The sequence below is a fragment of the Rhinatrema bivittatum genome, chromosome 9, assembly GCF_901001135.1.
Source record: "Rhinatrema bivittatum chromosome 9, aRhiBiv1.1, whole genome shotgun sequence".
NCBI lineage: Eukaryota > Metazoa > Chordata > Amphibia > Gymnophiona > Rhinatrematidae > Rhinatrema > Rhinatrema bivittatum.
Genome location: NC_042623.1, coordinates 7,794,154 through 7,813,872, shown reverse-complemented (window position 1 = coordinate 7,813,872; position 19,719 = coordinate 7,794,154).

Sequence of the window (19,719 nt, the reverse complement as noted above, 5' to 3'; positions counted from 1 at the left end):
TGCTTAGCTTTCTAGAAACTTACCCCGTTCATTAGTGTAACATGAGCAATGGGCGATGCACGGTGGGGCAGGATACTGAGAGACTGGAGGCAGCGTGACACTTGGTCATTCATGTGGTCTGCAGTCTAAAAAGGTAATAAAAGGAGGTGAGAAGACCAGCTAGGAAGGAAGGACCATTGTTAAGTATGGAGATGAACTGAGTGGGGCAGATTTTAAAAAAAGACGCACGCGCATACTTTTGTTTGCACAACCGGCGTGAACAAAAGCACGCCGGATTTTAAAAGATGCACGCGTATCTTTTAAAATCAGGGGTCGGCGCACTCTAGGCTGCGCAAAATCGGCAGCCTGCGCGCGCCGAGTCGGCAGCCTGCTTCCGTTCCCTCTGAGGCCGCTCCGAAATCGGAGCGGCCTCGGAGGAAACTTTTTTTTTGTCCCCACCCCCCACCTTTCCCTCCCTTCCTCCTATCTAACCCACCCCCTCAGCCCTACCTAAATCCTCCCCCTACCTTGTTCGATGGAGTTACACCTGCCGCCGCTGGCAGGCATAACTTGTGCGCGCCGGCTTGCCAGGACCCGACACAGGCCTCTGTGTCGGGGCACTCGGCCACGCCCCCGGACCGCCCCAGACCTCAGACGCGCATCCCGGGGCTTTGTGCGTGCCGGCGGCCTATCCGGCAGGATTTACGCGTGCAGGGCTTTTAAAATCTACCCCAATATCAGGAGGAATCAAGTTAAAATATGTAAGTTTTGCTTGTGGATGAGGACCTGCTATCAGTGAAGCTCGCCGAACATCAGCAAGTCAGTCTGAGGAAAGGCAAGGATTGAGCAGCCCGTTCAGAGAGAACTAACTCCAGTGAATGTACCCATCATGGTCCAATGGTGGGATCTCTTATGTCCGGTCTGATCCGATCATTCACATTAGGAAGGACAATGGATCCATAAAAGTGTGATGAGAGGCAGGGGTGTGAGGCCTTTATGCTGTGGCGTACTTGACGCAGCCTCGTAAGTGAGCCTACGAGGCCTACACCAACAGCTGGCGAACGCACCCTGTAGCGGGACGGGCTTTGCCTATACCAGCCGCCTCCCCCGCAGGTTGAATGCTTGGGTACTGGTGGCCGGCAGGACATAGGCAGGTCCCTAGGGCGGTAGTGAGAGCATGAGTCCAAGGGCACGTCGGGGTCAGGGCAGACAGCAAGCTGGACTTCTGAGACAGGCCAAAGGTCGGGGAAGGTTAAAAGTAAACATGGTCCAGACTAAGCAAGAGGTCAGAATCAGGAAGTCAGGCCAAGGATAAAACGCACAGGAGACACTGGACGAGTCAGCTGGGCAAGGCAAGGCTGGACGAGGCAGGATGGCCAAGGCACAAGCAGAGGAAATCAGGAATGAAGCCCAATTGGGTCTGGAACATGCACTGCTTCTAGGCCGAAGACCCACGGTCGAGGTGTCTGTGACGTCTGTTAGCTGCGGCCCTGCCACAAGAAGAGACTGGCGGTGCCCGGGATGTCATGGGGGGGGCGAGTGATGCCCGTCGTGGGCAGGTCCTGTGACCTGCAAATGTAACAGAAGGGATCTACTTTGTCGCCATTCCTCTACTGTATCCAGAACATTTCTTTTGTTTGAGGCAATGGATTTCACTTAATCCTATCCTGGCAAACTTTCAGAGTGCAGCAGCTCAATTTAATTTGAAAAGGTAGAGTAGGTTTTAGACAGAAGAATGGTAAAGCGCTGGCTACAGGACTGATTGCATGTGACAATACCGAGCGGCAGTGCAAAATGAGCTGCACGTTTCAATATGTCTTCTGTCCGCACTATTTTATGGTTGGTTTAAGCTGTCAGAACAGCATTCAAAGCAAATGCATTATAGGAGGTCATTGTGCAAGAAGCAGGCTGCAGTAAGAGGGATGACGTAGAGCCGGCAGGACTCCACCTCCTGACCCTTGCACGAGGCCTCCTTATGATGAAACCTTCCTCCGGCGTTTTTCTGCTTCCATCGCTTCTTTTAGACCCGACCACAGACCGCACTTTCAGAAGATTGTATTCATCTGAAGGTAATTCCACCCCTAGGCCTGATCAGCTCTTCTCTTCTCCAGCAGAGGAGGCGTTTTAAGGGGTCGACACAAAGTGTACAAGTTCTCTGCAGCACAAGGCACTGTGTCTAAATTACTAATTTTTTAAAAATTTTATTTATTGGAATTTATAATGTAAACACAGGTAGACTTGCCACTGAAATTCTGGGCATAATATAAATTACTAATTTTACTGAAACTGTTAATCTCTTATAACCTCTGTAACCAGTGTAAAGTGCAAGGGTGCAATCTCTGCCACAGTAGCACTACTGATCATAGCCTTGATCAAGTTAAGCTAACCTAGTTTCATAGGTTCAATGGCATGATGCTCAGTATAATTATATTATTTAATACATTTTCTTTTGTTACGCACTACAGTGATTGTATTCGCTCCCGACTCTCAAGGGCCGCCAACAGGCCAGGTTTCCAGGATATCCCTAATGCATAATTATGCAATGGAGGCAGTGTGTATGCAAAGCAATCTCATGCATATCCATTAGGGATATCCTGAAACCTGACCTGTTGGGGGCCCTTGCAATGAATGCCACTGACTATGGGGTCAATTTTCAACAGGTGCTGACCTTTTGGTTTCCTAGATTTAAGCCTTGCTTTTTTGGTCACTGCAGTTAGGTGGTTAGACCCTTTGAAAATGTACCCTGCCTTTATATTAAAGTATTTTTCACTGATACTGTTTATAAAGTGGAGTCAGTACACCAGATACATAACACATGGGTACCTATCACAGGGTGCTCCAGGTCGCAAATTTAGAGAAGGTGGCTGTGACCCTCCAAAGCCAAGTATCACTCCTCCTTTCAGCCACTATCTGACCTTAGAGTCAGTAACCCAATTAAAACCAAGCTGGCCATCCTTTTCTGCTTTCCACTTCCCCTGCTCTGGGAGGAGGGAGAGCACACTGGGGATTTGGGGGAAGGCTGGGAGGAGGAGGACTGTATTTGCTAGGGGGTGAGGACGGGCCCAGGATACCACCTCCTTCAATTGTGACTTGCTAGCCTGCATAGCTGATCAGTGCTCTGGGGGCTGCAGTAATGAGCAATAACCTCATTACCATGCTGTTTGCATATTTAAAGCATGCATTCATGTTAACAATGAACACAGTCTCATTACTTTTAAAGCAGCTGTGTTCAGAGTGCTAAAGGTGCATTAGTTAGTGTAGACACACCTATGTCATTGTTGAGGCTGAACACTCACAAAAAACGATCCAAGACTGCTAGGTACCTGAAAAATATCAATACATATGAAAAATCTAGCACAAGTATGGGTGAGGATTGTGTGGAGGACTTCTGGGGAAAACCTCATATAGTGCCTTCATAAGGCTACTGGTGCCTGTCGGGCTACTGTTGTTCCATCCCTACAAACGTAGGTAGTGGATGTATTATAATCATTGGTTGCCCCGGAACTGTTGGTCAGGTATGTGCACACACTACACTTGTTTTACCAAATTTGAGCAGGTATGTACTGGTATACAAAACTTGTTTTACCAGATTTGTTGAATTATGCTCTCTGTTGTAACGCCAAGATCGTGGTTAGTGGAGACTTCGTGCTGTTAGGGTAACCATCCCGACACTGCAATGTTTCGAAAATTAATTCTTCATCAGGGAATCACTTATAAGCACATACATCTCGGCAAAGTGGCAAAGTCATAAATACTTGATTTATGGTGGTCAATGATGCATCTGAGATCAAGATTCTTTATGTGGTCTAGGATCTGCACCTCCGGCTGTCTTATCATTGACCACATAAAGAATCTTTCCTTCCTCCTCCCCCCACCTTCCCCTCCCTTCCACTACCTAACCCACCCCTCCAGCCCTATCTAACCCCCCTTACCTTTATCGAAAAAGTTACACCTGCCCGAATCAGGCGTAACTCGCGCGCACCGGTGGCCCGCTGGCGCGCCATCACCCAACCCCGGGGGCTGGTCCGGAGGCCTTGGCCACGCCCCCCCGGAACGCCCCCGGGCCGGCACCACGTCCCCCGGAACGCCCCGAACCTCGCGCCGCCCCCGACACGCCCCCCTAGCAAAGCCCTGGGATTTACGCGTGTCCCGGGGCTTGTGCGTGCCCCCGAGCCTATGCAAAATAGGCTCGGCGCACGCAGGTTTGTTTTTTTTAAGGGCTACGTGCGTAACTTATGCGCGTAACCCTTTTAAAATCCGCCCCTAGGTGTATGAACTCTGTGAAGCCCTGCATTAAAAAAGTGTGTGTACTGAAATGTATGCGCATATTTTCAGGCGGAGATATGCAGCTCCCGGTGCACAGGCGTAACTTTAGGGGCGCCTCCTTCTGTGGGTATTTGCTGAGTTATGCAGACTGCTGAAACGTACCCTCCCTGTATCAGGTACTCCAGCTGCATGCAACAATAGTGGCACAGGGAAAAGTGAACGCTATTCCTTACACGGCTCCAGTGAGGCAGAGAGAAAGCCAGCGACCCGGCTTGTTTGAGCCTCGGTCCGCTGGCTCCTTGGCCTGCCTCACTGATTGAATCATTTTGGCACTGCTGGAACTGACAGAGATGGAGACTGATGGGTGGAGCTCGCCTAGCACTGTCAGTGCTGTGCCCCTTGTCTGTGTTGTGGATCTGATGATAAAATGCTTCCAGGTCACTTAACCGACTCTCCCCAGACCTCCACTTTTGCATGAATGAATTGCCGCTTGGGTATTGTGGCCAGGCGTGCCAGCAGTTCCTGTCCAGCTCCTTCAGCATTTATAAATGCACAACATCCACATCCTAAAGTGGGGCTTAGGTATCACAGTGCGTTCCTGGTAATGCATGCCTCAATGCGCCTTACATGCACATTTGTGTTGGTTAAACACAAAGCTGTACATCAATCTGCAATAAGGTTAATGCGAACTTAATGCGTCCAATACTAAAAATTGTAGAATGAGCTGCTTAGCATGCTGAGCAGCTAATGAATAATTTATTTGTATTAGCATGATTCATATAACAGAATGGGATTTGCTTTCACACCTTATTGATGCTAAACTTTGACTGCATCCCTGGAGGGACTTTTCCGCTGTCTCATAACCCTTCCTATCTTAGTTTGTTGCAGTCATTTTGGTGACAGCTCTTGGTCTGGGGCCGAGCCCCTACAGTCATGCCAATGGGTCTGGGAGTTGCCATCGTGCAATCGCAAGCCGTCCTTCCCCAGGGCTGTGGGCACGGCCCCTGCTGCATCCCCAGCTCTAGCTGACCCACGGAGCGGAGGGCATCTACAGGGCATTAAAGCCCGGGTCCTTGGTGTGGTGCTGCCACTGAGAAAAGTCCTCACTCTATGACTCTTTACAGCTGTGAAGAAAACAATGACAATTTACTCTTACGTCATCATCCTTAGCTCATTCTGCACTGACTGTGGGCCCGTCACCAGCATCCCATGTAAAATTAACCATTGGGTGAATATTTTGCCTGACGGAGAGACACCAATAGTACAATATCCTTTGCTGCCCCTCCAGTCTCTGGGAGTTGGGCATGGTCGGTTGTGAGTTGCTGATTGGAGGGAGTGATGAATCATATCAACTTTGGATCATGCTTGAGTCTATGGTTGTTTTTTGTTTTTTTTTACATTTTCTGGGTTTTTATTTATTTTACCATGAATTCTATAGTTTATTTTATGCTACATTGATTTATGTAAATTTTTTAACTTTGCTGGAGTTGAGGCAGTGTAATCCGCCTTGTCCAAGTTTTTTTTGTAAAATGTAGAATATAAATGTGAAAATTAAATTAAATTAAGCAAACAGAAAAGTAAATAAACAAGGGGAAATAACTGCTTTCTCTAGAATGAGGTGGACAGAGTGTGAACAATCCCAAAGCTATGTCCCAAGAACACAGTGCATTATACAAATGATAAATGCTCCAAAACCAATGGACAAATTAACTAAAATAACTCCAGCCTCCTCAAAGAAGAGGGTGGGAAAAATAAACACCAGCTTATCATTGAATCCTCAAAATTGTTCCTCATTCTGCCCAAATTACCACCAAATTTTACCAGGGTGCAAAGGCTCACTGCTTACTAGGGATGTGCATTTGTTTAAAACAAATGCCCAAATCGTGATGAATGACTCTAATTCGTTTCATTCAAAGGCCGATGAATAAGAATGGGCACTTCCCATGAATATGACATATTAATTCATTTCATTCATTTATGTTTCCCATAGAAAAGAATTGGCTGCATTCAAGTGCATTGTAAAGAATAGACCCCAACTGAACTTAGGCCGGGAAGTTTCCCGGACGGACTGGGCAAGCCTGTAGATGATGACCGGGTGCTCCACAGTACAGCCTGTTTGTCTCCGCTGGAGGCATTCTTCTGGGGACAGGCACCCACAACCCAACTGCATGGGTTTGTCGGTCTCAGCCGCAATAGAACTCCTACCAGTAGTAGGGTTGGTAGCAGATGGCGAGTAGGAACGGATCTGAGAGGGTTTCTTGGGCATCCGATTCTCCCAGTGATGCTCTTGGAGACGGTGGTCAATTCAGCCTGTTAGATCGATAAGATCCTCGAAAGAGGAAGGGAGCTCTCGTGCTGCCAACTCGTCCTTTAGTTGTGGGGAGAGCCTGTCCAGGTAGATAGCTCGCAGGCAGTCCTCCTGCCAAGCGAGTTCAGATGCTAGTCTGAAATTCAATGGTGTAGTCGAAGAGGCTTCTTTGGACTTGTCGCAGGTGTTGTAGACTAGTACTTGTCACAGCATGCCACCCAGGATCATCAAAGGTTCGCCGGAACATGGTCACAAACCGAGACAGCTCCCATAGGAGTGCGTCCGATCGCTCCCACAAGGGAGAAGCCCATGCCAACGCCTTCCCTTCTAGGCGAGACAAAATGAAGGTGACCTTGGTTAGTTCATCTTGAAAGATGGAGGGTTGAAGAGCAAACTGCATATAGCACTGTTTAATAAACCCTCTACACAGTTTGGAGTCACCGTTGAAATGAGGCGGGGCTGGCAGGGCCAGTAGGGCTCTGGAGGAGGAAGTACACAGCTGTGGCAAGCAAGGCTAAGGTCTAGATGAGGAGAGAGTCAAAGGATGGTCAGAAGAAGCAGAAATCCAGGGCTGGAGAGAAGCAACAGCGTGGTCAGGTGATGCAGAGGTCCGGGGGTGGAAAGAGGCAATGGGGTAGTCAGGCAATGCAGAGGTCAAACCAGGTTAGCAATCCGAAGGAGAGATGAAGGAACAGGAACACCGGAACAAGGAAACAGGAACGAAGGCAATCAGGATCGGGAACCAGGATCTAAAGAGGCAATGAGTACTCGACTAGCGAGGAGACTTGTTGCAAAGGCAATTTGAGAGAACAGAGCCCGGGCTTAAATAACAGAGCTTAGCTGACGTCATCATCCGGGGCCACGGCCAGCTTCTTGCCGTGGGCCCTATTAAAGGAACAGCTGTGCGCGCAAGCCTAGGGAGGGGTGCAGCACTGGTCGGGAAGGCGTCTCTCCACGGGCCATGCGGAGAGGCCCAACACAGAACATCAGGAACTGTAGCAGAGCTGGAGGCCCCAGGGGCAGTCCAAGGATGGAGCCAGCGGCCTGCAGCCGCCAGAGACGAGGTGACCAGGTGTTGGATCTCTTTGAAAGAGGTGAGAGGGCCGAGCTGTGGGTCTGCTGCTGCCGGCACACGTAACATTTACTACCCTTAACAGAAACATGGGGGTAACCTGCATGGAGTGGCATTTACTACCCTTAACAGAAACAAGGGGTAACATGCAGGGAGCGGCAGTTACTGCCCTTAACAGAAACATGGGGAAAACCTGCATGGAGCGGCAGTTACTACCCTTAACAGAAACGTGGGGGTAACCTGCATGGAGCGGCAGTTACTACCCTTAACAGAAACATGGGGGTAACCTGCATGGAGCGGCAGTTACTACCCTTAACAGAAACATGGGGGTAACCTGCATGGAGTGGCATTTACTACCCTTAACAGAAACATGGGGGTAACCTGCATGGAGTGGCATTTACTACCCTTAACAGAAACATGGGGGTAACCTGCATGGAGCGGCATTTACTACCCTTAACAGAAACATGGGGAAAACCTGCATGGAGCGGCAGTTACTACCCTTAACAGAAACGTGGGGGTAACCTGCATGGAGCGGCAGTTACTACCCTTAACAGAAACATGGGGGTAACCTGCATGGAGCGGCAGTTACTACCCTTAACAGAAACATGGGGGTAACCTGCATGGAGTGGCATTTACTACCCTTAACAGAAACATGGGGGTAACCTGCATGGAGTGGCATTTACTACCCTTAACAGAAACATGGGGGTAACCTGCATGGAGCGGCATTTACTACCCTTAACAGAAACATGGGGAAAACCTGCATGGAGCGGCAGTTACTGCCCTTAACAGAAATGTGGGGGTAACCTGCACGGAGCGGCAGTTACTACCCTTAACAGAAACATGGGGGTAACCTGCACGGAGCGGCAGTTACTACCCTTAACAGAAACATGGGGGTAACCTGCACGGAGCGGCAGTTACTACACTTAACAGGAACATGGGGGTAACCTGCACGGAGCGGCAGTTACTGCCCTTAACAGAAACATGGGGGTAACCTGCACGGAGCGGCAGTTACTGCCCTTAACAGAAACATGGGGGTAACCTGCACGGAGCGGCAGTTACTACCTTTAACAGAAACATGGGGGTAACCTGCATGGAGCGGCAGTTACTACCTTTAACAGAAACATGGGGGTAACCTGCATGGAGCGGCAGTTACTAATCTTAATAGAAGGCATGGGATTACTACCCTTAACCAATAAGACGATGCTTTTGACACAACTACAACATTACTCTTGTTCACAAAGCATGCATTACAGGAGATTCTTTGTAGTGTAAAATATCCCGGCGTTTGGATTCATTTTCCCAGATCAGCAATCCTACAAGTTGACCTGGCCCAGCTCTACCTTAATCTGATGTGTGCACTGCAATTTAGTTTTAAGGTAAAGGCTTAAGTTTAGAATGTTGCAATTTTAAACACAATTAAACTTCTATTACCCCAGGCTTTCCTATCTTACTAATTCATCCTGTAATTCGGTTCTTGGTCTCCTACCTCTGATGGATTCTGCTCCCTCGGTCAGCCTTTCCCCGGGCTGTGAATAAGGATCATATTGTTATGCCAGGAGCCAGTGACCTCAGACTTTGGAAAAGATGTGCCTTGCTATTTAAAAAGCAATTCTGTGAGCGAGGGGGCAAACATTAAGCTGGCCTTATCTTTTATAAACACTGCTCTTTCGAACTTCTTGTGGATTTGCAGGAGCTCGATTGAAGTGAGCCTGAGGAGTCCCGCGGTTCAGCTCATTGAAGGCGAGACTCGGGTGATGCTGTTTGCTGGACTTGCATCCTGTTTTTCACTGACGGGTTTGCCTTGCAAGGCGTTTGCTGGCATTTTTGGCTACTTTAATCTGTTTACTGTTTTCTTTAATGTATTTGTTATGCAATTTTTACTGTAACTCGTCGTGAGCTGCCAGTGGGAAGGGATGAGATGCGCTGAAGTAAAGAAATAGAAACTTTCCCTTAGAAATAGGATATCTCTTCCCTTTAGTGAATGTGTGCGTGGGCTCACGAGTCCCCCACCCCCAATTAAGCAGACCACTGATGTTTGTTAGGGCTTTTTCTAGTTTTAGGATGTTCTATCTATACCAGATCTGTGAAATTTCACACAGAATTGATTACTAAACCATCTGTTCTTACTGACGGCACAGAGATGGGAAATGGAGCTGTGGTGGGACAAGTTTAGGGTCTTCCTGATGCGCAGCTCCAGAAACCATTTCCTCTGGCATGAAGAGAAGTGTAGTGAGGACGTCCTGCTCGCTGAGAAGGCGTCCTCACACCTTTCATTTGGGACGATACAGTAAGAGTCGCGGGAGAGCGGGCGAGCGCAAAAGCCACTCTCCTGTGCGCGCGATTTAGTATCAGCCCGCATGCAAACGAGGGCCCACGGTAAAAGGAGGCGCTAGGGACACTAGCGCGTCCCTAGCGCCTCCTTTTTGACAGGAGCGGCGGCTGTCAGCGGGTTTGACAGCCGACGCTCAATTTTGCCAGTGTCGGTTCTTGAGCCCGCTGACAGCCACGGGCTCGGAAACCGGACGCCGGCAAAATTGAGCGTCCGGTTTTCAACCTGCGAGTCGATTTTACATTTTTTTATTTTTTTATTTTTAATTATTTTTAACTTGCAGGACCTCCGACTTAATATCGCCATGATATTAAGTCGGAGGGTGCACAGAAAAGCAGTTTTTACTGCCTTTCTGTGCACTTCCCCGGCACCGTCAGAAATTAGCGCCTATCTTTGGGTAGGCGCTAATTTCTGAAAGTAAAACATGCGGCTTGGCTGCACATTTTACTTTCTGTATCACGCAGGAATAACTAATAGGGCCATCAATATGCATTTGCATGTTGCGGACGCTATTAGTTTCGGGGGGGATGGCCGCGTGTTTTCGATGCGCTATTAACCCTTACTAAATAAGGGGTAAAGCTAGAGCATCAAAAACGCGCGTCCAAACGTGGGTTAACTGCATTTGGCTGACAGTTGGCAGAGCACCCAAGGCACAGTCTGGGTGGGTGGCAGTGCTGCACTTAGACCATTAGCCGCTGGCTGGCTTCTTTCATTCCTGGCTCAGGTCTTCTACTGTGGCTGAGGTGGAGGGGCTGGCAAGGGGGAGGGAGTCACAGCAAAAGCCGGATTTGGAATCCATGATGCAAGGCTTTGGAAGGATCCCGGCCTCAGGATCATTCTTGCAATAACCAAGATGGAAGTGGGGGATGGGGGGGGGAGGGCTATGAAAATAGGGAAACATTCCCAGGTACCTGCAAAAGACGATTCCTGGTGCCAGGATCCCAGCACTGCTTTTGACTGAGCTGGAAGGAAAAGGAGAAAGGAGGAACTAATGACCCCCCCTCCAGAATCAGACTGTAAGCACTGAAGATGATGCAGTTCTTAGCAGATATTATGACCCCCCTCTCCAGAATCAGACTGTAAGCACTGAAGATGATGCAGTTGTTAGCAGATATTATGACCCTCCCCTCCAGAATCAGACTGTAAGCACTGAAGATGATGCAGTTGTTAGCAGATATTATGACCCCCCCTCCAGAATCAGACTGTAAGCACTGAAGATGATGCAGTTGTTAGCAGATATTATGACCCCCCTCCAGAATCAGACTGTAAGCACTGAAGATGATGCAGTTGTTAGCAGATATTATGACCCCCCCTCCAGAATCAGACTGTAAGCACTGGAGATGATGCAGTTGTTAGCAGATATTATGACCCCCCTCCAGAATCAGACTGTAGGCACTGAAGATGATGCAGTTGTTAGCAGATATTATGACCCCCCTCCAGAATCAGACTGTAAGCACTGGAGATGATGCAGTTGTTAGCAGATATTATGACCCCCCTCCAGAATCAGACTGTAAGCACTGAAGGTGATGCAGTTGTTAGCAGATATTATGACCCCCCTCCAGAATCAGACTGTAAGCACTGAAGATAATGCAGTTTAGGGATGTGAATCGTTTTTCAACGATTAAAATTATCGTCCGATAATGTTTATATCGTCTTAAATCGTTATAGAACACGATACAATAGAAATTCTAACGATTTATCGTTAAAAATCGTTAAATCGTGTTAGTGCGCACTAACTCGATTTAGTGCGCACTAACTGAAAATGATACAAATAAACACTTTCCAGGTCACTGAAGGTCAGTTAGGAATGAATATGTGTTCCTATTGACTGGCTGCCCTCTTATCTATTGATGTTACCAAGGTTACCACTGAGGTGATGGTTGGGGGGATGGGAAATGGAACTGGAAACTAACGAACACCAACAGAAAATGAAACAAAGTGTTCACACTTCCCAGGTCAGTAAAGGTCACTTAGGAATGAATATGTATGTATGTATTCCTATTGGCTGGCTGTGCTCTTATCTATTGATGTTACCAATATGGTTGGGGGGATGTGAAATGGAAACAGTTGGAAGCTTGACAAAAAAAGTAATGTAATGATCAGCACTCACGTGACTAGAACTTGTTTGTTTATTATTTTTGTTAGCAGGCACCTGAAATGCTAGTGCATGTTGAATTTGCCAATCTCTGTGCATTTTAGAAAGGTGGTCCTGGCTGGAACTGTACACAGTTCAAATATATGTAATTGATTGTTGGTAAGTGTATTTTTTAAGTAGCCACACTGGCACAAGTATGTTTACTTTTCCTCCTACTTAACTCACTAGCTCAGCTTTGTAAGAAGGGCTTCTCTGCTTGTGTGTTGTTTTTGTTTGGTGTGAGGAGAGCAGAAACATCAGATCTTTATTCAATCTACTACAGTCATCTCTTACAGTGCCCTATCCCTATTAATACCAGGAGTGTTGTGATCTTCCTGCACACAGTGCCCTAACCCTGATACCAGTCTGAGACAGCTCCCTCCCTGCATTACTAGTGAGAGGCTGGCTTCACAGACAGGGGGGAGCTGCCTGACCCTCACTCCTGACTTCCCCCATGTCCCAGCTAGTGAATGGTGTGTGGGTGAGGGGGGGGGGGGAGGATGGTGAAGTCTGAGACAGCTCCCTCCCTGCATTACTAGTGAGAGGCTGGCTTCACAGACAGGGGGGAGCTGCCTGTCCCTCACTCCTGACTTCCCCCATGTCCCAGCTAGTGAATGGTGTGTGGGTGAGGGGGGGGGGGGGGGTGGATGGTAAAGTCTGAGACAGCTCCCTCCCTGCATTACTAGTGAGAGGCTGGCTTCACAGACAGGGGGGAGCTGCCTGACCCTCACTCCTGACTTCCCCCATGTCCCAGCTAGTGAATGGTGTGTGGGTGAGGGGGGGGGGGGAGGATGGTGAAGTCTGAGACAGCTCCCTCCCTGCATTACTAGTGAGAGGCTGGCTTCGCAGACAGGGGGGAGCTGCCTGACCCTCACTCCTGACTTCCCCCATGTCCCAGCTAGTGAATGGTGTGTGGGTGAGGTGGGGGGGGGGGAGGATGGTGAAGTCTGAGACAGCTCCCTCCCTGCATTACTAGTGAGAGGCTGGCTTCACAGACAGGGGGGAGCTGCCTGACCCTCACTCCTGACTTCCCCCATGTCCCAGCTAGTGAATGGTGTGTGGGTGAGGGGGGGGGGGGAGGATGGTGAAGTCTGAGACAGCTCCCTCCCTGCATTACTAGTGAGAGGCTGGCTTCACAGACAGGGGGGAGCTGCCTGTCCCTCACTCCTGACTTCCCCCATGTCCCAGCTAGTGAATGGTGTGTGGGTGAGGGGGGGGGGGGTGGATGGTGAAGTCTGAGACAGCTCCCTCCCTGCATTACTAGTGAGAGGCTGGCTTCACAGACAGGGGGGAGCTGCCTGACCCTCACTCCTGACTTCCCCCATGTCCCAGCTAGTGAATGGTGTGTGGGTAAGGGGGGGGGGGGGGGGGAGGATGGTGAAGTCTGAGACAGCTCCCTCCCTGCATTACTAGTGAGAGGCTGGCTTCACAGACAGGGGGGAGCTGCCTGACCCTCACTCCTCCGGGGTATTGTGATCTTCCTGCACACAGTGCCCTATCCCTGATACCAGGGGTGTTGTGATCTTCCTGCATGCAGTGCCCTATCCCTATTAATACCAGGAGTGTTGTGATCTTCCTGCATGCAGTGCCCTATCCCTATTAATACCAGGAGTGTTGTGATCTTCCTGCATGCAGTGCCCTATCCCTGATACCGGGATGTGTGCAAGAAGATCACAACACCCCCGGTATCAGGAATAGGGCACTGTGTGCAGGAAGATCACAACACCCCCAGTATCAGGAATAGGGCACTGTGTGCAGGAAGATCACAACACCCCTGGTATTAGGGATAGGGCACTGTGTGCAGGAAGATCACAACACTCCTGGTATTAATAGGGATAGGGCACTGTGTGCAGGAAGATCACAATACCCCTGGTATCAGGGTTAGGGCACAAGTTCTAGTCACATTGACTGATCACATTACTTGTTTTGTCAAGCTACCAACTGTTTCCATTTCCCATCCCCCATATACTGTCGGTAGGAAACTTGGTAACATGAATAAATAAGAGGGCAGCCAATAGGAATACATATTCATTCCTAAACTGACCTTAACTGACCTGAAAAGTGTCAAATTGTATCATTTTCAGTTAGTGCGCACTAACTCCCAGTTAGTGCGCACTAACTCCCGTTAGTGCGCACTAACTCGAGTTAGTGCGCACTAATCGGAAAAAACGATTTTTAACGATTTTTTAACTAAAAAATCGTGCCTAAGACGATTTTCTTGCCCTGCCACACGATTTCTATCGTTAAGACGATATGGAAAACGATTCACATCCCTAATTGCAGTTGTTAGCAGATATTATGACCCCCCTCCAGAATCAGACTGTGAGCACTGAAGATGATGCAGTTGTTAGCAGATATTATGTCCCCCCTCCAGAATCAGACTGTAAGCACTGAAGATGATGCAGTTATTAGCAGATTATGACCCCCCCTCCAGAATCAGACTGTAAGCACTGAAGGTGATGCAGTTGTTAGCAATATTATGACCCCTCCTCCAGAATTAGACTGTAAGCACTGAAGATGATGCAGTTGTTAGCAGATATTATGACCTCCCTCCAGAATCAGATTGTAAGCACTGAAGATGATGCAGTTGTTAGCAGATATTATGACCCCCCTCCAGAATCAGACTGTAAGCACTGAAGATGATGCAGTTGGTAGCAGATATTATGACCCCCCCCTCCAGAATCAGACTGTAAGCACTGAAGATCATGCAGTTGTTAGCAGATATTATGACCCCCCCCAGAATCAGACTGTAAGCACTGAAGATGATGCAGTTATTAGCAGATTATGACCCCCCCTCCAGAATCAGACTGTAAGCACTGAAGATGATGCAGTTGTTAGCAGATATTATGACCCCCCTCCAGAATCAGACTGTAAGCACTGAAGATGATGCAGTTGGTAGCAGATATTATGACCCCCCCTCCAGAATCAGACTGTAAGCACTGAAGATGATGCAGTTATTAGCAGATTATGACCCCCCCTCCAGAATCAGACTGTAAGCACTGAAGATGATGCAGTTGTTAGCAGATATTATGACCCCCCCCAGAATCAGACTGTAAGCACTGAAGATGATGCAGTTGTTAGCAGATATTATGACCCCCCCCAGAATCAGACTGTAAGCACTGAAGATGATGCAGTTGTTAGCAGATATTAGGACCCCCCCTCCAGAATCAGACTGTAAGCACTGAAGATGATGCAGTTGTTAGCAGATTATGACCTCCCTCCAGAATCAGACTGTAAGCACTGAAGATGATGCAGTTGGTAGCAGATATTATGACCCCCCTCCAGAATCAGACTGTAAGCACTGAAGACGATGCAGTTGTTAGCAGATATTATGACCCCCCCCTCCAGAATCAGACTGTAAGCACTGAAGATGATGCAGTTGTTAGCAGATATTATGACCCCCCTCCAGAATCAGACTGTAAGCACTGAAGATGATGCAGTTGGTAGCAGATATTATGTCCCCCCTCCAGAATCAGACTGTAAGCACTGAAGATGATGCAGTTGGTAGCAGATATTATGACCCCCCTCTCCAGAATCAGACTGTAAGCACTGAAGATGATGCAGTTGGTAGCAGATATTATGACCCCCCTCCAGAATCAGACTGTAAGCACTGAAGATGATGCAGTTGTTAGCAGATATTATGTCCCCCCTCCAGAATCAGATTTAAGCACTGAAGATGATGCAGTTGTTAGCAGATATTATGTCACCCCCCCCTCCAGAATCAGACTGTAAGCACTGAAGATGATGCAGTTGTTAGCAGATATTATGACCCCCCCCAGAATCAGACTGTAAGCACTGAAGATGATGCAGTTGTTAGCAGATATTATGACCCCCCTCCAGAATCAGACTGTAAGCACTGAAGACGATGCAGTTGTTAGCAGATATTATGACCCCCCTCCAGAATCAGACTGTAAGCACTGAAGACGATGCAGTTGTTAGCAGATATTATGACCCCCCTCCAGAATCAGACTGTAAGCACTGAAGATGATGCAGTTGTTAGCAGATTATGACCCCCCTCCAGAATCAGACTGTAAGCACTGAAGATGATGCAGTTGTTAGCAGATATTATGACCTCCCTCCAGAATCAGACTGTAAGCACTGAAGACGATGCAGTTGTTAGCAGATATTATGACGCCCTCTGCAGAATCAGACTGTAAGCACTGAAGATGATGCAGTTGCTAGCAGATATTATGACCCCCTCTCCAGAATCAGACTGTAAGCACTGAAGATGATGCAGTTGTTAGCAGATATTATGACCCCCCTCCAGAATCAGACTGTAAGCACTGAAGATGATGCAGTTGTTAGCAGATATTATGACCCCCCCTCCAGAATCAGACTGTAAGCACTGTAGATGATGCAGTTGTTAGCAGATATTATGACCCCCCTCCAGAATCAGACTGTAAGCACTGAAGATGATGCAGTTGTTAGCAGATATTATGACCCCCCTCCAGAATCAGACTGTAAGCACTGAAGACGATGCAGTTGTTAGCAGATATTATGACCCCCCTCCAGAATCAGACTGTAAGCACTGAAGATGATGCAGTTGTTAGCAGATTATGACCCCCCTCCAGAATCAGACTGTAAGCACTGAAGATGATGCAGTTGTTAGCAGATATTATGACCTCCCTCCAGAATCAGACTGTAAGCACTGAAGACGATGCAGTTGTTAGCAGATATTATGACCCCCTCTCCAGAATCAGACTGTAAGCACTGAAGATGATGCAATTGCTAGCAGATATTATGACCCCCTCTCCAGAATCAGACTGTAAGCACTGAAGATGATGTAGTTGTTAGCAGATATTATGACCCCCCTCCAGAATCAGACAGTAAGCACTGACGATGATGCAGTTGTTAGCAGATATTATGACCCCCCCCTCCAGAATCAGACTGTAAGCACTGAAGATGATGCAGTTGGTAGCAGATATTATGACCCCCCTCCAGAATCAGATTGTAAGCACTGAAGATAATGCAGTTGTTAGCAGATATTATGATCTCCCCTCCAGAATCAGACTGTATGCACTGAAGATGATGCAGTTGTTAGCAGATATTATGACCACCCTCCAGAATCAGACTGTAAGCACTGAAGATGATGCAGTTATTAGCAGATTATGACCCCCCCTCCAGAATCAGACTGTAAGCACTGAAGGTGATGCAGTTGTTAGCAATATTATGACCCCTCCTCCAGAATCAGACTGTAAGCACTGAAGATGATGCAGTTGTTAGCAGATATTATGACCTCCCTCCAGAATCAGATTGTAAGCACTGAAGATGATGCAGTTGTTAGCAGATATTATGACCCCCCTCCAGAATCAGACTGTAAGCACTGAAGATGATGCAGTTGGTAGCAGATATTATGACCCCCCCCCTCCAGAATCAGACTGTAAGCACTGAAGATGATGCAGTTGTTAGCAGATATTATGACCCCCCCCAGAATCAGACTGTAAGCACTGAAGATGATGCAGTTATTAGCAGATTATGACCCCCCCTCCAGAATCAGACTGTAAGCACTGACGATGATGCAGTTGTTAGCAGATATTATGACCCCCCTCCAGAATCAGACTGTAAGCACTGAAGATGATGCAGTTGGTAGCAGATATTATGACCCCCCCCTCCAGAATCAGACTGTAAGCACTGAAGATGATGCAGTTGTTAGCAGATATTATGACCCCCCCCCCAGAATCAGACTGTAAGCACTGAAGATGATGCAGTTATTAGCAGATTATGACCCCCCCTCCAGAATCAGACTGTAAGCACTGAAGATGATGCAGTTGTTAGCAGATATTATGACCCCCCCCAGAATCAGACTGTAAGCACTGAAGATGATGCAGTTGTTAGCAGATATTATGACCCCCCCAGAATCAGACTGTAAGCACTGAAGATGATGCAGTTGTTAGCAGATATTAGGACCCCCCTCCAGAATCAGACTGTAAGCACTGAAGATGATGCAGTTGTTAGCAGATTATGACCTCCCTCCAGAATCAGACTGTAAGCACTGAAGATGATGCAGTTGGTAGCAGATATTATGACCCCCCTCCAGAATCAGACTGTAAGCACTGAAGACAATGCAGTTGTTAGCAGATATTATGACCCCCCCCTCCAGAATCAGACTGTAAGCACTGAAGATGATGCAGTTGTTAGCAGATATTATGACCCCCCTCCAGAATCAGACTGTAAGCACTGAAGATGATGCAGTTGGTAGCAGATATTATGACCCCCCCTCCAGAATCAGACTGTAAGCACTGAAGATGATGCAGTTGTTAGCAGATATTATGTCCCCCCTCCAGAATCAGATTTAAGCACTGAAGATGATGCAGTTGTTAGCAGATATTATGACACCCCCCCCTCCAGAATCAGACTGTAAGCACTGAAGATGATGCAGTTTGTTAGCAGATATTATGACCCCCCCCCAGAATCAGACTGTAAGCACTGAAGATGATGCAGTTGTTAGCAGATATTATGACCCCCCTCCAGAATCAGACTGTAAGCACTGAAGACGATGCAGTTGTTAGCAGATATTATGACCCCCCCTCCAGAATCAGACTGTAAGCACTGAAGATGATGCAGTTGTTAGCAGATTATGACCCCCCTCCAGAATCAGACTGTAAGCACTGAAGATGATGCAGTTGTTAGCAGATATTATGACCCCCCTCCAGAATCAGACTGTAAGCACTGAAGACGATGCAGTTGTTAGCAGATATTATGACCCCCCTCCAGAATCAGACTGTAAGCACTGAAGATGATGCAGTTGTTAGCAGATTATGACCCCCCTCCAGAATCAGACTGTAAGCACTGAAGATGATGCAGTTGTTAGCAGATATTATGACCTCCCTCCAGAATCAGACTGTAAGCACTGAAGACGATGCAGTTGTTAGCAGATATTATGACCCCCTCTCCAGAATCAGACTGTAAGCACTGAAGATGATGCAATTGCTAGCAGATATTATGACCCCCTCTCCAGAATCAGACTGTAAGCACTGAAGATGATGTAGTTGTTAGCAGATATTATGACCCCCCCTCCAGAATCAGACTGTAAGCACTGAAGATGATGCAGTTGTTAGCAGATATTATGACCCCCCCTCCAGAATCAGACTGTAAGCACTGAAGATGATGCAGTTGGTAGCAGATATTATGACCCCCCTCCAGAATCAGATTGTAAGCACTGAAGATAATGCAGTTGTTAGCAGATATTATGATCTCCCCTCCAGAATCAGACTGTATGCACTGAAGATGATGCAGTTGTTAGCAGATATTATGACCACCCTCCAGAATCAGACTGTAAGCACTGAAGATGATGCAGTTGTTAGCAGATATTATGACCCCCCCTCCAGAATCAGATTGTAAGCACTGAAGATGATGCAGTTTTTAGCAGATATTATGACCCCCCCTCCAGAATCAGACTGTAAGCACTGAAGATGATGCAGTTGGTAGCAGATATTATGACCCCCCCTCCAGAATCAGATTGTAAGCACTGAAGATGATGCAGTTGTTAGCAGATATTATGACCCCCCCCTCCAGAATCAGACTGTAAGCACTGAAGATGATGCAGTTGTTAGCAGATATTATGACCACCCTCCAGAATCAGACTGTAAGCACTGAAGATGATGCAGTTGTTAGCAGATATTATGACCCCC